Here is a 22,200-nt window from a genome sequence, read left to right as displayed (position 1 = left end):
GAATAACTGATAACTATACGCTATGGTCGAGGAAATATAAAACTGAACTGTGTTACTGATCTGATTACTAGACTGGACTGTGATTGAGATTGTAACTAAGACTGCAACTGATACTGTACTAGAACTGAATACTGGGTTCTGATAACTCTACCTACTGAGGTCTAATCTTGACTGAATTCTCCCTTATATTCAAGCCTACTCAAATCTCCAAAATGTATTTAGACACTTACACATCCATTTAACATTCAATCTTATCTTCATAACTACAGCCTTGTATAAAAATCATATGCAATAATCTTTTTGTAATATGAAACATTTACTCTCTCTCTCTTCTAAGCAAATGCTCATCACTATATAATTTGTAAGGAGAGTCTACTAAAGGGTTAAAACATGAGGACCTGAGGTATGCATGATTACTATGCCAAATTTGACACTTAACTGAGGCCTGAGGAACAGAATATCAACACCATGGATTTATCAAAAGATTTAAATTGAGGATATGCATGATGAAATCTGAATTTAGTCGATCGCTAGAAGTATAGCATGGGCATAGGGACTGAGCATACTATATAGCATGACATGGATACCTAAGTCATAAGATGCATGACCTGACTCTAGATTTTTTGTATTCATGGAACATAATTCATAACACTGGGTGAACTAGGATTCCTTATATTAGGAACTATAAGAGTGCATGATTGCTAACGTGCACGAGTATGTGCTATGACCATAGGGCTGACATATAAGACATGAATGCATATCATGATAACTGATGATTTTTGAGAGTCTAAAGTATAAGTCTGAGATGATCACCGGGTTCATCCTCATTACGGGAATAAAAGAGTGTTATCTATGTAGACTATGATGAACATGTCCAAGTACTTATTAAACACATAGTTCATCAAGTCCATGAAAATTGTTGGGGTATTAGTAAGACCAACAGACATGACTAAGAATTTAAAGTGACCAAACCGAGTTCTGAAAGCTGTTTTCTTAAAGTCACATTCCCTGACCCTGAGCTGATGATAGTCTGAGCTGAGGTCTATCTTGGAGAAGTAATTGGCACCCTAAAGTTAGTCAAATAAGTCATCGATTCTAGAAAGTTAATACTTGTTCCTGACTGTGACTTTATTTAGTTGAAGGTAGTCAATACACATTCTGAGAGAACTATCTTTCTTATGCATGAATAAAACTAGTGCACCCCACGGGGACACACTAGGTCTGATGAATCCTTTATCTAGAAGATCCTTCAACTTTTCTTTTAATTCTCTGAGTTCTAAAAGTGTCATTTTATATGGAGGAGTAGATATAGGTTGAGTATCTGGAAGAAGGTCTATTTCAAAGTCAATTTCCTTTTCGGGAAGAACTCTAGAAAGATCTTCAGGAAATACATCTGGGAATTCATAGGCTAATGACATTGATTCAAGAGAAGGGGTTTCTGAACTAGAGTTCTAGACTTGAACGATATGGTAGACACATCCCTTAGATATCATCATTCTCGCCTGAAGGTAAGAAACAAGCTGACCCTTAAGTGCTGAAGTACTATCTCTCCACTCTAGAATGGGTTCACTCAAAAACTAAAATTGGACAATTCTATTTCTACAATCGACTGAGGCATAGCAGGAATGATGCCAATCCATGCGGAGAATGACATCAAAATTGGTCATCTTTAATTCGACTAAGTTTGCTAAAGTGATTTTCTGAGATATCATAATCAGGCAGTTCCTGTATACCTGCCTGGCTATGATAGATTTACCTACTGGGGCAGAGATTGAGAAAGGCTCTACTAGAATTTCTAGACTGACTCCAAAATAAAATTCTATATATGGAATATCAAAGGACAAAAGAGCTCCTGGATCTAGCAAAGCATAGAAATGTAAATATAAAACCTATAATGTATCAGTGACCACATCAGGAGAACGTTCCTGATCCTGTTAGGATTAAAGAGCATAGATTCTATTTGGGCCCTGCCCACTGGTGGCAGTGGATGCGGCACCCTGCTGATTTAGGTGAACGGACTAAGCTGGATATCGGTTATGCTTGCTCTGAGAACCCACCTGACGACACTTTCTGACCCTATGGCTTGGCTTACCACATCCAAAACAAAGATCATTGCAAGCTCCAAATATCCTGGGGTTTTTTGCCATACTTCTGACAAAGGGGATTGGTTCGACCACTCTTTGGCCTAGATGTTCTGGCCCTCTTATTCTTTCTCCCCTTTCTCCTATGCCTCTCAGTCTTACTCTATCAAGCATGAACCATAAACCTTGTCTAATACCCATGCCTTTTTCTTAGCTATAAATAAGCTCAAAGATACTAGGAATTACTTTAAAATTCAAATATATCTTTGTACACATGATATTTTTGGGATTTTTACTTTCTATCATGTGGGAAATTGAGTTAGCTTTCCAACGGTACCAATTTTGTCAAAATACGACATTAGACGAGGAAGTTATGGATATTTTACTTGGAACTGTCGGGAACACCCAGGTATGACGGCCAAGTTGATGGACTGTAACATAAGTGACGAACCACCACTTTAACCATCATAGCCAAGGTAGTTGAGCCATGTACTGGATAAGGAATGACAGACGAGTTCATAGATCATCAAAGTTGTGACGGACCATCATCCAGGCCATCAACTCTTATCCAGTTAACCTCATTTCTAGTCGACGTCTGATGGGCTAAGTAACAGACCGTCAAGTGTCTGACGGACCACCAGTCGGACCGTCATACTCCATGTTTATTTTATTTGTAGGTCATTTTAAAAGGGGTATTTTGGTCACTTATCACTCGGCTATATATAACTAGACAAGTCTAAATTCAGCCATTTTGCTCATTATTATTTCACAAACAAAAACTAGCGTTTCTTTCTAAATTTAATCTCTAAGAACAAGACCTAATCTTCTTTAAGAATCAAAGGATTTCAAATCCTTTAAGTTCAAAACATTAAGAACCTTGAGTCAGGTATGCATAGTGTTCATCTATGGACCCTTTTGTTCATAGAGTTCAAAAACCATGCTTTTAAATGAGAAACTTTGATTTCCTTATTGTTATGTGATGTTGTTCATGTTAATGATCATTATTTAAGATTCAAGATATTAATATAAGTTTACTTCTATGATTTATGCATGCTTGTAGTTAAAACCCATGAATTTGGGTGGTTCAAGATTATTAGCATTGTTGAGAAAACCTATGCCCCAAAGTGTTCATGCAAGGTGTCTATTAAAATGGCTAGAATGCTAAAATTATGTTCCCATGACCCCATAGTATTTAAATGACAAGCTATGTCAACTCTTAAGATGGATCCACATGAACTTCCATGCTATTGATATGTGTTGCAAGTATGATTATGCAATGAACATGATATTAAGGTTGTAAAAGTACTTCCATGTGACATGAGATCCTTTCCATGCAATAAATTGTTCATAACCATGCTTAGTATGAAATCCCTTATGCACGATATTATGAATTGTGGACTCAAATCTTGTGATCAAGTCACGTCATATGTGTCAATTTCTTTCCATCAAGTTCTGGGGGTATCATAACCAAAAAATATAGTTGTGTGCCTAAAGCCAAGTCACGTTACCTCGATAATCTCAGTCTAGCCATGATCTATAGAATTCTGTCAGTTATGTGACTCAGGAAACCTCTGAAATCTTATGATCTCATCAAAATCTCAAATAGTAGTGCTATTCCGTTAGTCAACGAAAGTTAATTAAACCATGTTCAGTCTCTTTAGATGGGAGTAGAAGCTAGCACCGAGTGAGCACAAGGATGGGACTCACCTGCCAGTTTAGGGTGTGATTCTTAGCAGTCATCCTTGTGTTGCAAAACTACGAAGCCAGTGTAGGCTGAGACATCTTAACCTGTCATACTAGGGTTGATGAGGTGGCTTAACCTATCAGTTTAGGGTTCCCACCAATCTCATTTGAGTACCTGCCAGTTGAGGGTCACTCATAATTGTCCTTACCAGTGGTGTGGTATTGACACCCCTCCAGTCAGGGCAGAGATTGGACCCCAACTTATTGGGGCATGTCGATTAAACAACTACCTCCCACAGTTTCAGGCTCAGTCTTAATAGAAAAACTCAAATTGTTCTTCAGATAGCAGTATTCTAGGACTGCCAGATACAGTTAAATTTGGTGATAGTACAAAACTCAGATAGTTTCATTAGATGCAGGACTGTCAGGCACAGTTACCCATTTATTTAGAACTAAAGTATTAGTCATGATCAGTTATCAGTAAACTATGTATTAGCATATGATTTTGCTATCACGCATTTCTAATCTCAGTTTCTATGTGTCCATTTTTGCACTCTCATGTTCATATCAGTCAGTTAGTTAGCATTGTTCATGCATGTAACCCTATTTATGCTCAGCCTACGTCACTCGTATACTCAGTACTCTATTTGTACTGATGCATTTGCGTTATGGTGCTTTCACTTTATGTTGCAACATAGGTTTAGAGACACGAGTTCTAGACCAATAGTATCGGTCGCATTCTAGTATACAAAGTTGTAGTGAGTCCTCTTCATTCAAGGACGATATGATTTGATTTATTCATTTATATTTTAGTTAGCTATTAGTTTACAGAGTTAGTTGGAGACATGTTTCTTCAACTCTTTATTCAAACAGTGTTTAGGGGATCTCATATTTAGTCAGATTTGATTCATTTTTCAGTTGTTTTGGGTATCTTTCACCCATATGGATGTTATTTTACCACTCTTTATTCAGTTGAACCTTATGTCCTGCATGTTCATATTTTTTGCATTATTATGATATATATTGCAATGTACAGGTACATATATCAGTCATGGGTTAGCTTGTGGTCCTTCGGGATCATGAGCACCATGTAGCATTTCGGTTCAGAAAATTGGGGTGTTACAAACTTGGTATTAAAGCCTAAGGTTCAATAGAGTCCTAGGAAGTCTAAAAGCCGCATCTAGTAGAGTCTTGTGCATGGGTGTGTTGCGTTCCACATTTATGTGCAAGAGGCTATGAGTTGTTTTAGGAACAGTTTCCCTTCTTTCAGTATTTATGTCGTGCTAGTAAGAATAATCTCAAGTTAAGATCTCAGTCTAATCTGTTCTTCTCTTATTTTAGAATATACCTCTAAAGACAAGAAAGCAGCCAGTTTCTCAACCTGAAGACCCTTTGGGCGAGCATGTTTCTCATGCTAAGTTTAGAACCACATTCACAACACTTGCTCAGTCCGTGGCTGCCCAAAATGAATTGTGACCAGTTATTCCAGCCAATGTAGTGGCCAATTCTGCAACAGCTAGAATTTAGGACTTCACCCGAATGAACCCTCCATCTTTCTTCGGGTCTAAGTCTGATGGAGACCCTCAGGAGTTAATTGACCAAGTCCAGAAGGTCATTGACATCATGGGAGTTACTTATTTCTAGGGCATTGAGTTAGTCGCATACCAGTTATAGGATGTGGCTCAAACTTGGTACAAATAGTGAAAGTCTGAGAGGTTAGAGGATACAGGTCTTATAGAGTGGGAGGAATTTGTCACGGCTTTCTTAGAAAGATTCTTCCCCCAAGAGCTGAGGGAGGCTAATGTTCTTGAGTTTATCAACCTCAAGTAGGGAAATATGATGGTTAGGGATTATTCTCTCAGATTTACTCAGCTAGCCAGATATGCCCCTTATGTGGTTGCAGACAACAGGGCTAAAATAAGCAAGTTTGTGTCAGGAGTAAATGATAGCGTGGTAAATGAGTGTAGATCTACAATGCCAAACAGTGATATGAATTTAGCCATTCTTATGACCTATTCTCAGCAAATAGAGGAGCAAAAGGTTAGGGCTAGGGAGAGGCAGAATAAGAGAGCAAGATCAGGCAGTTTTAGTTTTGCTCAACCCAAATCAGTGGGAAGAAATCATTCCCAGTTTCATCCCAAGTCATCAGCTCCAGTTCATTCTTCCACCAGTGCTCTAGCTCCTAAGTTTAGAGATAGAGCACCCAACTCTAAATCTCAGGGTATGTCAGCAATGCTCGAACTAATCCCCTATATCAAATTTATGGCAAAAACCACCAGGGTGTTTGTAGAGCCGGTAGTGATATTTGTTTCAGATGTCGCAAGCCAGGCCACAGAGTCAGAGATTGTCCTCAGTCCAGTTATCAGGGTCAGCAAAATCATTCCACATCTTAGTCCGGTCGCCCAAACCAACAGGGTGCCACTTCCAGTGCTACTAGTGGGCAATGCCCAAACAGACTCTATACTCTTCCAACTCGACAGGATCAGGAAAATTCTCCTGATGTCATTATTGGTACATTATATATTTTTCATGTTTACGTTTATGCTTTTCTACACCCAGGTGCATCGTTTCCTTTTGTCACTCCATACATAGCATGCAATTTTGGAATCAGTCCTGAAATTTTAGCAGAGCCCTTTTCAGTCTCTACCCCAGTTGGTAAAACCATCATGGCTCAGATGGTATACAGGAATTTCCAGGTTATGATATTTTAGAAATCCACGTTAGTAAATTTAGTCGAATTAGTGATGATTGATTTTGATGTCATTCTCGGCAAGGATTGGATTCATTCCTAATATGCCACAGTCAACTGCAGGACTTGAATAGTTCAATTTTAGTTCCCAAATGAGCCCATCATAGAGTGGAGGGGTAGTAATTCATCTTTTAGGGGTCAGCTTGTTTCCTACCTTCAGGAAAGGAAAATGATTTCAAAGGGGTGTGTGTATCATGTCGTGCATGTAAAGGATTCCAGTTCTGAATCTCCCAGTATTGAATCAGTTCCAGTTGTTAATGAATATTCATACGTCTTTCCCGAAGATCTTCCAATCATTCCTCCCGAAAAGGAAATAGACTTGACATAGACCTTCTCCCAAATGCTCAGCCTATTTCTATTCTGCCATAAAGAATGGAACCAGTAGAACTCAAGGAACTGAAAGACCAATTAAGGGATCTCTTAGATAAGGGATTCATTAAGCCCAGTGTATCCCCTTGGGGTGCACCAGTCTTATTCATACACAAGAAAGATGGTTCTCTCAGGATGTGTATTGATTATCTTTAGCTCAACAAAGTCATGGTCAAGAACAGGTATCCGCTTCCTAGAATAGATGACTTGTTTGACCAACTTTAGGGTGCTAGTTATTTTTCCAAGATAGACCTTAGATCAGGCTATCATCAGCTCAAAGTTAGAGAATGTGACATCCCAAAGATAGTTTTCCATACTCGATATGGTCACTTCGAATTTCTAGTCATGTCCTTTGGTCTTACTAATGCCCCTGCTGCTTTCATAGACTGGATGAACTGGGTGTTCAAGCAGTACTTAGGAATGTTCGTTATAGTCTTCATGGATGATATTCTGGTCTATTCTTGCACAGAGCATGATCATTCAGCCCATCTTAGAATTGTTCTTCAGACTCTTAGAGATCATCAGTTGTTCGCCAAATTCAGTAAGTTCGAATTTTGGCTAAGATTAGTAGAATTTCTTGTACATATTATTTTTGGTGATGGCATTAGAGTAGATACTCAGAAGACCGAAGTGGTAAGAAACTGGCCCCGCCCTATCTCTCTATCAGATATCAGAAGTTTCTTGGGTTTGGCTAGCTATTACAGACTCTTTGTCAAGGGATTTTCTTCTATTGCATCGCCTATGTCCAGATTGACTCATAAGAAGGTTAAGTTTCAGTGGTCAGATTTTTGCCAGAAGAGTTTTCAAGAGTTGAAGACTCGACTCACCTCAGCCCCAGTTCTAACTCTTCCTGATGGTTTAGACGGTTTTGTAGTCTATTGTGATGCATCTAGAGTGGGTTTAGGTTGTGTCCTTATGCAGTATGGTAAGGTCATAGCCAACGTCTCCGTATAGCTAAAGCCCCAAGAGAAGAATTATCCTACTCATTATCTTGAGTTAGCAGCCATAGTATTTGCCTTAAAGATTTGATGGCATTATTTATACGGAGTTCATGTAGATGTCTTCATGGATCATAAGAGTTTCCAGTATGTATTTTCTCAGAAAGATATCAATCTTCGTCAGAAAAAGTGGTTAGAGCTCTTGAAGTATTATGACATGAGTATCCTTTATCACACGGGCAATGCTAACGTTGTAGCCGACGCTCTCAGTAGACTCTCCATCGGTAGTGTTTCTCACGTGGAGGATGGTAAGAAGAAGATAGCCTAGGAAATTCATCTGCTTGCCAGACTAGGCATTCTCTTAGTTTACTCTTCAGAGGGTCGTGTATGTATTCAGAGTAGTTCAGAGTCATCTCTAGTTTCCAAGGTGAAAGAAAAGCAAGACAGGGATCCTATTCTTGTCAAGCTAAAAGAGTCAATTTAGAATAAAAAAGTAGAGGCTTTCTCCCAAAGGGGAGATGGTGTTCTTCATTGTTTGGGTCGTCTGTGTGTTCCAGGTGTAGATGACTTGAGGCAGTGAATTCTTGTAGAGGTGCATGGTACGCGATACTCTATTCATCTAGGGGCCACTAAGATGTACCGTGACTTGCGGGAGATCTATTGATGGAGCAAAGTGAAAAGAGATGTTGCAGAGTTTGTGGCTAAGTGCTCTACATGTCAGCAGGTTAAGATAGAGCATCTGAAACCTAGTGGGTCCATACAGGAGTTCACCATTCCTACTTGGAAGTGGGAAGAAGTGAACATGGATTTCGTGACAAGTTTGCCTCGAACTCATCAACAGCATGATTTAGTTTGGGTCACTGTAGACAGAATAACCAAGTCAGCTCATTTTCTTCTATTTCATACCTCTTATTCAGCCGAGGATTATGCCAAACTCTTGATCAGGGATTTGGTCAGATTACACGGTGTTCCATTATCTGTCATCTCAGACAGAGGTACATAGTTCACCTCTCACTTTTGGAAAGCATTCCAAAAGGGTCTTGGTACCCAAGTCTATCTCAGTATGGCGTTTTACCCTCAGAAAGATGGCCAAGAAGAGAGGACCATTCAGACTCTTGAAGATATGCTAAGGGCATGTGCAATCGATTTTAAAGGAAGTTGGGACGACCACTTTCCCTTGTTTGAGTTTGCATACAACAATAGCTATTATTCCAGTATTCAAATGGCTCCATTCAAAGCTCTCTATGGTAGGAGGTGTAGATCTCCATTCGGTTGGTTCAAAGTTAGTGAGGCCTTAGTCATTGGTCCTGACTTGGTATTCGACGCCTTAGAGAAATTTCAATTGATCAGAGAGAGACTTTGGGCTGCTTAGAGCCGATAGAATTCTTATGCAAATGTTTGTAGAAAGGATCTTGGGTTCGAGGTGAATGACTATGTCTATATCAAAATCTCTCTCATGAAGGGAGTGAAGAGCTTCAACAAAAAAGGGAAACTCAGTCCCCGCTATGTCGGTCCCTTTAGGATTCTCAGTCGCTTTGGCAAGGTAGCTTATAAGCTTGAATTTCCTTCAGATCTAGCCTCAGTTCATTCAGTCTTCTATGTCTCTTTTCTTAAGAAGTACATAGGTGACCCAGCAGTTGTAGTCCCTATTCAGAACATTGATGTTTAGGGCAGCCTCTCTTATGAAGAGATTCCAATTGAAATTTTAGACTATCGAATTTGTAGGCTGAGGAACAAAGAAGTTCCTCTAGTCAAAGTTCTTTGGTAAAATCAGTCCGTAGAGGGAGCTACTTGAGAAGCAGAAGCACACATGCGTACCAAGAACCCTCGCCTTTTCTCCTCCAACCCAGATCAAGCTCAAGGTAACAATCCTCCTTAAGCTCATTCAGTTTTATGTTCAGTATTCAATACAACTTGATATTTCATTTGGTGTTCATGTTCCATCACAAATTTGATATCAAGTACCATTGAATATTGAGTCATGAATACATATATTAGTCCAGTTAATAATTATGCATCGGATAAGCATTCTCATTGCGAGGACCTCAGTCATGCATTCATAAATCAGTTACATATGCATCAGATATGCATGTTCAGTATAATGCATTCAGTTTGTCAATCATAAGATCATATTCCAGCTACTCATGTTCATATTATTGTTTTCCCTCTTAGTCAGCTCCATTTGAGGATGAATGTTCTCAAGGGAGAGATATTGTAATACCCGTGCCTTTTTCCTAGCTATAAATCATCTCAAGGATGCTAAGAATTATTTTAAAATGGAAACCTATCTTTTAACACAAGGTATTTTTGGTATTTTCACTTTCTATCATGTGGAAAATTGAGTTAGCTTTCCAACGGTACCAATTTTGTCCAAATCTGACATCAGACGAGGAAGTTATGGATGTTTTACTTGGAACTGTTGGAAATGCCCAGGTATGACAACCAAGTTGACGAACCACCACATAAGTGACGGACTGCCACTTTGACCATCAAAGTCAAGGCAGTTGAGCCACATACTTGATAAGGACTGATGGACGAGTTAGTGGATTGTCAAAGTTTTGATGGACCGTCATCTAGGCCGTCAACTCTTATCCAGTGAACCCCATTTCTAGTCCACATATGACGGGCTAAGTGACGGACCATCAAGTGTCTGACCGATTGTCAGTCGTACCGTCACAGGGCATGTTCGGTTTATTTCCAGGTCATTTTAACAGAGGTATTTTGGTCACTTAATACTCACCTATATATACCCATATAAGTCCTAATTCAGCCATTTTGCTCATTATTATTTGACAAACAAAAAATAGGGTTTATCTCTAAATATTATCTCCAAGAACAAGACCCAATCTTCTTCAAGAATCAAAGGATTTCAAATCCTTCAAGTTCAAAAACATCAAGAACATTGAGTCAGGTATGCGTAGTGTTCATCTGTGGAACCTTTTTATTTATAGAGTTCAAGAACCATGCTGTTAAATGAGAAACTTTGATATACTTGTTGTTATGTGTTGTTGTTCATGTTAATGATCATTGTTTAAGCTTCAAGATATTAATATAAGTTGACTTCCATGATGTATGCATGCTTGTAGTTAAAACCCTTGAATTTGGGTCGTTCAAGTGATTAACATTGTTGAGAAAACCTATGCCACAAAGTGTGCATGCAAGGTGTTTGGTAAAATGCCTAGAATTCTAAAAAATCATATTCCCATGACCCCATAGTATTTAAATGACAAGCTATGTCAACTCTTAAGATGATTCCACATGAACTTCCATGCTATTGATATGTATTGCTAGTAAGATTATGCAATGAACATGATATTAAGGTTGTGCAAGTACTTCTATGTGACATGAAATCCTTTCCATGCAATACATTGTTGATAATCATGCTTAGTATGGAATCCCTTATGTACGATATGATGAATTGTGGACTCAAATCTTGTGATCAAGTTATGTCATGTGTGTCAGTTTCCTTCCATCGAGTCTTAGGGGTATTCATACCCGAAAAAGATAATTGTGTGCCTAGAGCCAAGTTATGTTACCCCAATAATCTCAGTCAAGACATGATCTATTGAACTCAGTTAGTCATGTGACTCAGGAAACCTCTAAAATCTCATGATCTCAGCAAAATCTCAGATAATAATGTTATTCCGCCAGTCAACGGAAGTTAGTTACTCAGTCCTTGTATAGTAACTTAAATGATGTTTAGTCTTTTCAGATGGGATTAAAATTTAGCACCGAGTGAAACCAAGGATGGGAAATCACCTGCCAGTTTAGGGTGTGATTATTAGCAGTCATCTTTGTGTTCAGAACTACGTAGCCAGTGTAGGTTAAGACATCTTAATCTATCAGACTAGGGTTGATGAGATGGCTTCACCTGTCAGTTTAGGGTTCGCACTGTTCTCATTTGAGTACTTTTTAGATAAGGGTCACTCATAACTCTCCTTACCAGTGGCAAAGGTATTGACACCCCTCCAGTTGGGACAGATATTGGACCCCAACTTATTGGGGCATGTCGGTTAAACAACTACCTCCCAAAATTTTAGGCTCAGTCTCAGTAAAAGAACTTAGATAGTTCTTCAGATATCAGTATACCAGAACTGCCACACATTATCAAATTCGGTTATAGTATAGAACACAGATAATTCTATCAGATGCAGGACTATCAGACATAGTCACCTATGTATTCAGAACTACAGTATCAGTCACGATTAGTTATCTGTAAACTATGTATTAGCGTACAAATTTAGCTATCATGCATTCGCGATCTTAGTTTCTATGTATGCATGTTTGCACTCTCATGTTCATACCAGTCAGTTAGTTAGCATTGTTTATGCATGTAACCCTAGTTAGGCTCAGCCTACCTCACTCGTATACTCAGTACTCCAGTTGTACTGGCGCATTTGCGCTATGGTGTTTTCTCTTTATGTTACACCATAGGTTTAGAGACACAAGTTCCAGACAAGCAGTAGCATTCGCATTCAAGTATACAGAGTTACAGTGAGTCTTCTTCATTCGAGGACGATATAATTCAATTTATTCATTTATTATTTCAGTTAGCTATCAGTTTACGGAGTTAGTTGGAGACATGTTCCTTCAACTCTTTATTCAGACAGTGTTTAGGGGCTCTCAGATTTAGTTCAGATTTTATTCAGTTTTCAATTGTTTTGGGTATCTTTCACCTACATGGATGTTATTTTACCAGACTCTTAATTCAGTTAAACTTATGGCCTATATGTTCATATTTTCCATATTATTATAATATATATTGTAGTGTACAGGTACAGATATCAGTCATGGGTTAGCTTGTGGTCTTTTGGGGTCATGAGCACCGTGTAGCATTCTGGTTCAAAAAATTAGGGTGTTACACCTTGATAGGATAATAGCTATCTAATTGTTCTAAGGAGCTACTAAATAAGCTAAGGTGGTGAAAAGGCTCTAAATTCAGAGTGGGAAATATGCTCATTCAGGGGATTTTCCTGAATGAGTAGAGGGGCTAGCTAATTTTCATTACTTCTCTCATTAGCTTCTCTCATTCCATAAGTATGGCACGCTACACACCCATGCACAAGACTCTACTTGATGTGGCTTTTATACTTCCTAGGACTCTATTGAATCTTAGGCTCTGATACTATGTCTGTTACCTGCTGCAGTAACTAAATAATAATTCTATAACTTTCTTGAAATAGGCAAAAATTTGACATAAGGCTCAAATATGAAATAAATACTTCATGTTGTATCACAATACCAAAACTAAACATCAATACTGAAATTAAATAACTATCTAAAAATATTCTAGTCTGAAAAGCCTCTAAACTATGTGAACTGTGGAGTTGATGGGAAAATCCCCCAACTAACTCCGACTACTGAAAATGAACGGAAATGCTAAAAAAAGTCATGTCCTCTAACTATGAGGACTCACCACTAACTATGTCTGCAGAGAATCTGAGCTGCTAAGGGTGCTCTGGAGTCCGTGTGTCTGAACCTATGATATAAGACATCATAGTATAAAAGAAAAACATGCATAAGTACTTTCAATGTACTGGTTTGCTTAGTAAGGTAGGATGAAATGCATGGGTTCATATGCATGAACAGTACTAACTAAATAACAAAAGTATGACTGAATGGGAGTACATGTATAAATACATAGATTGTAACTAAGATCGTGATAACATTGAATACTGAGTTTGAATACTTATTTATTGATATCTGAGTTTACTGATACTGTATTACTAATTAACGAATGAATATATTTGATAGTCTTGATTCTGTGGAATAATACTAAGTTCCGTGAGCTGAGTGACAATAATTGACAGTCCTAAATCTATAAAACTGAACTAAGTTCTATAAAAAGACTGAATCTGAAATAGAGACTGTGGGAGGTAATAATCTAACTGACATGCCTCTTTCTAAATAGATTGGGGTCCAACCTGTAACCCCAGTTGGAAGGGTGTCAATACCGTGCCACGGGAAGAGACAACTTGTGAGTTAACCCTCTCTAACAAGAAGCTCTTTCGTTAACCCTCACTGGCACGAAAACTCAAATGAGATGTATCAACCCTCATAATATTTAGCAAGAAGATATCTCAACCTACGCTGGCTACGTAGTTCCGTAATACATGGATTGCTACTAAGGTTCAAACTCTCTGCTGGCAAGAATGCCCCCATCCCTAGGTTCGCTTGGTGCTGAATCCTACTCCTAACTGAATAAACAATGAGCTGATTTCTAGTCTATACTAGGCTGGACTAAACTGTTACTAAATTTACTGAGTTTTGTTAACTGACGGAATACCACTGAATGATTTTATTGTGGTCTGAACTAAATACTGAACTAGTATGGACTAGTACTAAGTCTACTGAGATTTTCCTGATTTCTGTAACTGACTGAGAATTCTACTATTCATGACATGACTGACATTATCTTGTAACTGACACTAGATCAAAGTACACAACTAAATTTTTGGGTTTTAAATACCCCCAGGACTCGATAGCATGAAAGTAAATCATAGCATAGTCTTGAGAAGCATCATCATGTGCACATGGTCACAACTCATTCATAGAGGCATTTTATCAAACACTTGCATGATACAATTCGCACATAAGCTGATATGCTATGATTTCCTTCTCTTATTGGTTCACATGAGCAACTAATCAAGCACTTAATGAGTATGATACATGTACATAACATTAAAAACTTGTAAACATCATAGTTCAACTATAATTTCACAATTTCAAGGGTTCAACATGGATCCACATGATATTATATATATATATATATATATCAATTAATCCAACATGAAACTTAACATAAAACATGGATTAGAATCACAATTAACCATTATAAACATGAATATAATCAAACCCAACATGAAATTCATGAAATCCATACACTTGAAGTTTAAAAATAGTTTTTTGGACTCTAAGGGAGGAAGGAACCCTTGGATATACACTTCACATACGTTAGTTGGTGCATTCTTGAAAATTAACGGTGGAATCTGAAGCCTTATATTGGAATTTAATTTACCAAGGATTTTTGTTCTTGAGCAATTTGTGAAAGAATGAATATAACTTGCTAAAAGAGGGCTAAATTTTGTGTTATGAGGGCTGAAGGGAGTGGGAAAAAGACTTAATTAACCCTGATGATGGGGAATTTTAATGGCTGGAAACTGTGATATCGACGCACAGACCAATGCACCACATCATTGGCATCGACGTAATAACCAATGCATCTCGTTGAATCAGCGTTGGTTCACTGGAATTGCATGAGCTGGGCAAAAAATTATCTATCATTGAGATGGAAGATATGACGCATCGATATCGCATCGACTCACTATTTTGGTCACTCAAAAATGGTTGAAACGAGGTCCAGAAAATCCAAAACTTGTCCGAGAACACATATTAATCTTCCTGATCATGAACTTACTCAAATATCACAATTTAATGGAAAAAAGGCCGAACGAGTATCGCGATGAGGAGGCCAACTCATTACGGTGGCAGCCAAATCGATATTTGTAAATTTCCAGAGGGTCACCGCGATTGCATCATATCGTGGTGAACCCCACAACAACAATTGTCATAATCCAATGAGTCCCCGCGCTTCCACTACAATTCCACCGCATCGCGGTGGGTATCACGATGACCTACTAACCATGTCGCTGTAAGGCCTTAATCGACATCCCATTTATGAATTATAAATCCCAAGGGCAGTTTATTCTTTTGCCCACATCCCCAAATAGTATAAATAGAAGATTAATCATAATATTGAGAAAAATATGCTTATTTCTCATCAAATCCCTCTCAATTTAAAACCCTAGGCTTCAATATTCAACTTCAAGAATCCCCAAAATTCCACCATTCTTTTCTCAAAATATTTCAAAATTCAAGGTTCCTAATTCAAGAATTCCAAGAATGAATCTTCAAGAGCACAAATAGGATCACAAAACCAAGCTTCTTTGTCTAGTGTATCAATTAAGGTATGTGGGGTTTTGAACAAGGATAAATCTTCCATATTTGTGCTCAAAACTAATTTTAAATTAAAAATTTACATGATTTTACATGAATTTTAGTTTAGGGTTCATATCGAATTACTTCTATTTGAAGATTATGATGTTTTAAGTGTTTTGATGTTGAATCACATGTCTACTTTCGTAAATTGATGTGTATGATTATATTTTCAAGATTTTGAGTTGAATTATGTATATTTACATTATCAAGCTTGAGCATTATGATGTTTTGATATGAATTTGAAGCATGGGTTATCAAGCCCTTGTTGAATATTGTTATTTCAAGAATGATTATGCTTTTATGCATTCTATGATATAGTTTTAGACAACTTTGAATATCCATTAGATTTTTTGACTTTTAGCTATGATATGAAATCTACTTTATATCTTAAATTCAGTTTTGAATGAACAAACACATATTTAGCTTTCAGTATAAAACATTACGATTTTTAATGTGGATTTTCCTCCAGAATGAGCATATAATTAAGTGAGTAGTATTTAGCACCGAGTGGGAAGTGTGGGTTTAGCGCATCCTACTTCCCTTAAACTATAAGACAATATAGGTACAGATTTAGTATTCTCATTTCTATATGGATGACAATTACAGATGTGATCACTTAGCTTAGGTTATACTCCCTGGCAAGAGTATGACACCTCTCCTCAATGTAAGGTTTTTCCCCTTAGGGTAACAAGACATTGGACTCCATGATAGCTCACATGGTTTATGTCGGTTAGAAGAACCTACCTAATAGAAAATAATAGCAGAAAAGCTTTTATAAACTTGGTGAAAAGGCTCACGATTTTACTCAAATATTATCTTTCATAGCACATTAGTTATTATATTTTAGCTTTCAGTTTTAAGATGATAAAAGTGAGTCCTTTCAACACTTAGCTTGAATGATTTAAACACAGTATACAAGTACAATTTTTAGACTTTAAAGGTGATGGCTCACCAGTTTTACACAGTATGTTTAATTATTCATGATCTATGATATTTTGCTTTCAGTTATTCTAGCCATGTGAGTCATTGCATACAACATACATATTCTATGAATTTTATAACATTAAGATATTGATTTACTATGCATTCAACCCCGTATACTCAGTACATCCTCAAACTACAGATCCACATATATGTCTATGTGCTACATTATCTCATAATGTAGGTTCATGTGCTCAGACTCAGCAGCGTGTGTGATTTTGGGCATCTCTATCTACATCCCTATAGTTGGTGAATCCTGTTGGTTTGAGGGCCCATTTATCAAGACTTCCAACTTTGGTAGAATTAAATTTATGGTTTAGAGTTTAGCCTGAGTCAGTTGGAGGTTTGTCCCGATGGCTCTCTAGTTTATTAGTAGTAGAGGCTTACCAGACTACTAGCTATTTTCCAAACTTTCAATAATTGTTATTCAGACAGTGTCTTCAGTTTATTGAAGTTTAGTTTTGATATAATACAACATTATTACTTGATTAGTTTATCTTGAAATGAGTTACAGACCTAGCAGAGGCTTACAGGGATAGCTGGAGGCTACTCATAGTCTTGAGCACCATGTAACATATCGGCACTAAGTTTTGAGGCGTTACATGAAGCCTCATACTGCAGCAAACAACAATAGAGCCAATATAAATTACCCTGGTCTAAATTTATATAAATGGGTTTCTCGAGGAGACTATTATATAGCAGAAGGTGCTTCGGAGAATACCTATGTAAGAAGGGGGAGTAGAGAAGACCATATATTATCTCATACCTTGTTTAAGAGGAAACACAAGGAAACAAGTAAGGATCTTCTAGCCAATCTGGCTAATGAAATTTACATGAGAAACAAAAAAACTAAATGATCTTCAAATGTTGAAGTGTATCCAAATATAAAAATCCATCAGTTGTTGAAGAAAAAGAAGAATAGTCAAGATGACTGGAGTTGGTCACCTTGCTAGAGACTATAACTAGCGAGTTTGGTCTCAATGAAGACTCACAAAGTGCAGGACCAAAACTCTAAGAAAGCAGCTTCGTGAGCACAAGAGATTGGTACAATTTTTAGTCAAGAGTGAAACCTAAACCAATAACTCTAGAAGTAAAAATAAGGGAAGTCAAGCCATCAATTTCTGAAGTCTAACTTTCATGCCATGCCTTCTATTTGAGGCTATGATCAGGTTAATGGCAGTAGAAACAAAAAGGTCTAAAGTTGGGCAGACATCCAATGCCTTATTGTTTCCACTGCTTTGTCTTTGACCAGAGCTATAAAAAGGAGACATGGGATGTCAGTTTAACTTGAGAAATTGCCACCTTGGTTTGATCCCTTATTTTTAATTCAGCAGTAGTTGGTTTAGGTTTCAATTCTGACCGACAATCTTACCACCTTCTGTGCTTGAAAAGATTCTTCCTTAGAGTTCTGGTCCTATATTTTATGGGTCTTCATTGAGGACACACTGACTAGTTGCAACCCCCTAATAAAGTGCACAACTCTAGTCCTCTAGAGCATTTTTCTTTGTTTTCAACGACTGATGGATTTTCATTTTAGGATACACTTCCACATTCGTAGCTCATTTAGTTTTTTCATTTTTCATGTCAATTTCATCAGCTAATTTCGCTAAACATTCCTTCCTACCCTATGTTTTTTATTTAATAAGGTCTAATTTGATATATGGACTTCTCTACCTCCACCATCCTGCACAAGTATTCTTATAATAACCTTTTGTTGTATAATAGTCTCCTCAAGCAACCCACTAATATAAATTTGGACCAGAACAATATCTATATTCAAACCTTTTGTTGTATAATAGTCTCCTCAAGCAACCCACCAATATAAATTTGGACCAGACCAATATCTATATTCATTTCTATTTTTTTTTGCAGCAGTGCGAGGCTTCAGAGGCCTTTCAAAAGTCCATTAAACCCTTAAAGTCAGTGCAATCACTATTTAAATGTTTACACATCCACCAAAAACCATGAACCTTCTCCAAACATGACACATAAATATTAGCAAAATCTTTATTAAACCATAATAGGGTATCGACACAACCTACTTGGTCCCTCAGCCTTACCAGTTCAAACCTAAAAATCTTAACTGTAAAATGTCATAGCTTGTTTGATAGATTAATCCCTAATAGTTAAAGAACCAATATTCACAAAATCATTATACAAGATGTGTGTTTTCATGATAGGTTGATAACTAATACATATCTCCCTTATATGAAGTGGTTCCATCAGTAGGCAACTTATTCCTCAGAACCCATATTTACTCTAGACTTTAATGCTGGTTGGGCAAGAGTTGATCCATTTTCACTTCCTTTTATCTACAAACTATAAAAATACATTTGATGTCAAACCGTAGAAGAACAAAAAAATATTACAAAAGGTTAACACAAAATTGAATGAATCAACAGATGGCCAATCTGATGCAACAGATTACCTATCTGTTCAATCGATGAGGCATCTATTGTAACAGAGTGATAACATGCTACAATAGATGGGTCATCTATTTGGATAAATCATACCATCCTTGCTACTCGTTTGATTTCTTCAAACAGTTTCTCCGTCTGTTCTAACAGCTGATTCATCAGTTGCAACAGTTGAGGAAACTGTTGCAATAACACCACCAACAACATCAACAAAAAATAAATAACACCATGTGTTATAACACCATTAACAACACAAACATCATATATTCCAACACGACCACCACTCCCAATAATAGCAATACCAAAGTAACAAACAAAAGCTATAAAAAAACTATTCTGACAACAAGGGTTTTTAAGTTCTCCCAACAAATGACTTTTTTTGCATATTTTAATAAAAATGATGGTTCGTTCATTCAAGACTTAAAAGACACCTTTCTTTCAATTTTCTCAAAAAATAGGAAACTGATAATGGAAAAATTATTAATAACAACATATGTAAATATCTAATTTAAATAATATACAAAAAAGAAGACAAGATGGAAAAAATAATTAGGAATCATACCTGCAATGTCATAAAAGCAAAGGGATTTTAAAGGATATTGATTGGCTTAGATTTGAAAGGATCCTCATTCAAAAGAAGAGATAAAAGAGAGAAAAAAAGGAGAGAAAGAGAATTGAGAATAAAGAAGATAGAAAGAGAAGAGAGATTAGTTAAGTTAATTTATGGCTAAAGGACAGAATATTCTAAATATGGGTTGTAAATATTCGTTAATAAGTTTTGAGGGGCTTGAGGAGATGGTGACATTGAAAAGACCAGATAAGACTACTCAATGAGGAGATTTTGAGTTATCCAAGTAATATTTTTTACCGCCTTAGTATTTTATCTTTTTTATATCAGACAAGAAATACCTAAATTGCTTTAAAAAAACTTAAAACATCTAAGTCATACTTTACAACTGATGACAATTTCCAAAGCTCAGCATCTGTCAAAATAGAAGGCAGTGCCTGTTCGATGTTTTACAACAGATGGGTAATCTATTGCAACAAATGACTTAATCTGTTTGATAATTTACAACATATGGGTACTATGTTGTAACATGTGGGACATTTGTTTTTACACAATTTCAATTAAGTTCATATGATTAACTAATACCTTAATTGATTAATCTAGGACTAGGGACGAGTTCTCATAGGGTCAACTACAACTTCAATTAATGATTTTGGCAATTGCATGATGAGATGGTATTGCGTTCCCTTCCGAACAGAGTCGTCGATCAATCACACTAGGCCGAATCAATTTTTATTACCTTATATGTTTAACTAATACCTTAATTGATTAATTTAGGACTAGGACAAGTTCTCATAGGGTTAACTACAACTTTAATTTAGTCTTTTGTCAATTGCATGATATGACGATATTGTGTTCCTCCCGACAAAAGTCGTTAATTGATCACTTTGAGCTAAATCAACACTTATTACCTAATATGTTCAACTAACACCTTAATTGATTAATCTAGGATAAGGGATGTGTTCTTATTGGGTCAATTACAATAGATGGCAGTGCCTATTTTAAAATTTACAATAGATAGATAATTTGTCGCAATAGATAACTTAATCAATTTGATAATTTAGAATAGATGGGTAATTTGTTATAATAGATAACTTAATCTGTGATAATTTACAATAGATGGGTAATCTATTGAAACAAATGACTTAATCTGTTTGATAATTTACAACAGATGGGTAAGATGTTGCAATAGGTTGAATATTTATTTTTATACAATTTCAATTGAGTTCATATGTTCAAGTAATACTTAATTGATTAATCTAGGACTAGGGGTGAGTTCTCATAGGGTCTACTATAACTTCAATTGAGTTTTTTGGCAATTGCATGATGAGATGATATTGTGTTCCTCTCGACCAGAATTATCGATCGATCATTATAGGTTGAATCAATTCTTATTACCTAATACGTTCAACTAATGCCGTAATTGATTAATCTAGGACTAGGGACGAGTTCTTATCGTGTCAACTACAACTTCAATTGATTCTTTAACAATTGTATAATAAGACGGTATTGCATTCCTTCTGATTAGAGTCATCAATCGATCACTCTAAGCTGAATTAATTTTTATTACCTAATATGTTCAACTAATACATTAATTAATTAATCAAGGACTAGGGTTGAGTTCTCATAGGGTCAACTACAATAGATGGTTATGTCTATTTGATAATTTACAACAGATAGGTAGTTTGTTGTAATAGATTACTTAATCTATTTGATAATTTACAATAGATGGGTAATCTGTTGCAATAGATAACTTAATCTGTTTGATAATTTATAACAGATGGGTAATCTATTCCAACAAATGACTTAGTCTATTTGATTATTTACAATAGATGGGTAATATATTGAAAAAAGTTGAACATTTATTTATATATAATTTCAATTGAGTTCATATGTTCAACTAATACCTTAATTGATTAATCCAGGACTAAAGAGTAGTTTTTATAGGGTCAACTATAATCTCAATTAAGTTTTTTGGCAATTTCAAGATAAGGCGATAGTGCGTTCCTCTCGACCAAAGTCGTTGATCGATCACGCTTAGCTGAATCTATTCTCATTACCTAATATGTTCAACTAATACCTTAATTGATTAATCTAAGACTATGGATGAGTTCTCATAGGTTCAACTACAGCTTTAATTGAGTCTTTTGGCAAATGCATGATAAGGCGGTATTGCGTTTCTCCCGACAAGAGTCAACGATCGATCACTCAGAGCTAAATCGATTCTTATTACCTTATATGTTCAACTAATACCATTAATTGATTAATCTAGGACTAAGGGCAAGTTCTCATGGGGTGAACTATAACTTTCATTGAGTCTTTTGGCAATTGCATGATGAGACGGTATGATGTTCCTCTCAACCATAGTCATCAATCGATCACTCTAAGCTAAATAAATTCATATTATTTTATATGT

The sequence above is a fragment of the Capsicum annuum genome, chromosome 7 (genome assembly GCF_002878395.1).
Source record: "Capsicum annuum cultivar UCD-10X-F1 chromosome 7, UCD10Xv1.1, whole genome shotgun sequence".
Taxonomy (NCBI): domain Eukaryota; kingdom Viridiplantae; phylum Streptophyta; class Magnoliopsida; order Solanales; family Solanaceae; genus Capsicum; species Capsicum annuum.
The sequence above is the reverse complement of the archived record's forward strand: the minus strand, read 5'-3'. Positions refer to the sequence as shown.